Here is a 2,500-nt window from a genome sequence, read left to right as displayed (position 1 = left end):
TTTGCCCGTGGTGCCCCCCCGGGCCCCCCCAGCCGCCTCTTCGATTTTCCACGTCGGGGATGAGTTGGGCAACTCTTGGAAGCTTCCCATCCACCCCCGTGCCGAGCTTTGCCCTTGGGATGCCTTATGTTGCATCCCAAGGGCCAAGGCACCTGCCAGCCCAAGGGCTGTGCACGGCCTGGGGAGGGAGCTCACCCCTCCCCTATATAGTGCAAAGTTATTGTTTTCCCTATTTTCACAAGGAAACATCAAATTTTTAACCAAGCATACTCGGCCTTTGCTCCTTCGTTACTCGTCCAAATCCAACAAACTTGCATTCGTTGGAAAGGTCTTTTCACAAGGATTCTTTTGATATATAATAATAGCGATTCCGATAAATATTTATTTTTTTATGAATTTTTAAGTGAATAAACAATTAAAAATTCAAAAAAAATAGAAAAAAAATATTTTTTTCCCGATTCTTTCTCCAATATTCCTGATAAATACCCACACACCCACATATGGAGAATGGTCGAAAATGCTCGAGTGGATATCGAGATGTCCGACGAAGCACCACTTGGAAGGGCCGAGGCACGGGACGCCCGAGCTGTTGCTCGGGCCGGCACGGGACGCGCATGGGACATCCCGGGACGGCATGGGACGCCCTCGCTACAGCTCGAGACGGCCAGGTACGCCCGAGACTTGGCTCGGGACGGCCTGGGACGCCCTCGCCATAGCTCGGGACGGCCTGGGACGCCCGAGACTAGGCTCGGGACGGCCTCGGCACAGCACGGGACGGCCTGGGACGCCCTTGCCACAGCTCGGGACGGCATGGGACGCCCGAGACTTTGCTCGGGACGGCCTGGGACGCCCTTGCCACAGCTCGGGACGGCCTGGGACGGCCTCGGCACAGCTCGGGACGGCCTGGGACGCCCGAGACTTTGCTCGGGACGGCCTGGGACGTCCGAGACTTTGCTCGGGACGGCCTGGGACGCCCGAGACTTGGCTCGGGACGGCCTGGGACGCCCTCGCTCCAGCTCGGGACGCCCTGGGACGGCCTCGACACAGCTCGGGACGGCCTGGGACGTCCGAGACTTTGCTCGGGCCGGCCTGGGACGCCCGAGACTTGGCTCGGGACGGCCTGGGACGCGCTCGGCACAGCTCGGCACAGGCCGGGACGCCCGAGCCGAGCTTCGGGTCGCACGAAATCTCTTCGTATTCCGACATATTAGAAGCTTCCCATCATGTAGTAGGCCGAGCTTTGCCCTTTGGATGCCCTATGGTGCTTGGCGAGCACTAGGGAACGTGCCAGCACAAGTGCTGTGCACGCTCTGGGGAAGGAGCTCAACCCTCCCCCTTATAGTGCAAAGTTATTGTTTTTCCTATTTTCACAAGGAAACATCAATTTTTTAACCAAGCATACTGGGCCTTTACTCCTTCGTTACTCGTCGGAATCCAGCAAACTTATACTCGTTGGAAAGGTCTTTTCGCAAGGATTTTTTTGATATATTATAATAGCGATTCCGATAAATATTTATTTTTCTATGAATTTTTAAGTGAATAAACACCGGAAAATTCATAAAAAATAGAAAAAAAAATATTTTCTTCCGTTTCTTTTCTCCAATAATTCATAAATAATACCTCAATAGTATTAATGAAGAGAGAGTCGAAATGGCCCGGGTGGATTTCGAAATGTCCCACGACCCCATAGAATGCACGGGCCAGCCGAGCCAAAAGAATGGGACGCGCACGGGACAGCATTGGTCAGGCTCGGGACGGCACGGGACAGCACGGGACGCGCATGGGACGGCACGGGACGCGAATGGGACGGCCTTGCTAAGGCTCGGGACGGCATGGGACAGCACGGGACGCGAATGGGACGGCCTTGCTAAGGCTCGGGACGGCATGGGACAGCTCGGGACGCGCATGGGACGGCCTTGGTGAGGCTCGGGACGGCCTTGGTCAGGCTCGGGACGGCATGTCACGGCCCTGGTGAGGCTCGGACGGCACGGGACGCGCATGGGACGGCACGGGACGGCCTGGGACGGCCTTTGTGAGGCTCGGACGGCACGGGACGCGCATGGGACGGCCTTGGCGAGGCTCGGGACGGCATGGGACAGCACGGGACGGCCTCGGCACAGCTCGGACGGCACGGGACGCGCATGGGACGGCCTTGGCGAGGCTCGGGACGGCATGGGACAGCACGGGACGGCACGGGACGGCCTCGGCACAGCTCGGACGGCACGGGACGGCCTTGGCGAGGCTCGGGACGGCATGGGACAGCACGGGACGGCACGGGACGGCCTCGGCACAGCTCGGACGGCACGGGACGGCCTTGGCGAGGCTCGGGACGGCATGGGACAGCACGGGACGGCACGGGACGGCCTCGGCACAGCTCGGACGGCACGGGACGGCCTTGGCGAGGCTCGGGACGGCATGGGACAGCACGGGACGGCCTCGGCACAGCTCGGGACGGCACGAGACGCGCATGGGACGGCCTTGGTGAGGCTCGGACGGCACG

This window comes from Eschscholzia californica, unplaced genomic scaffold (assembly GCF_041429995.1).
Source record: "Eschscholzia californica isolate CP2 unplaced genomic scaffold, dmEscCali1.0.p SCAF_35, whole genome shotgun sequence".
Taxonomy (NCBI): domain Eukaryota; kingdom Viridiplantae; phylum Streptophyta; class Magnoliopsida; order Ranunculales; family Papaveraceae; genus Eschscholzia; species Eschscholzia californica.
The sequence above is the reverse complement of the archived record's forward strand: the minus strand, read 5'-3'. Positions refer to the sequence as shown.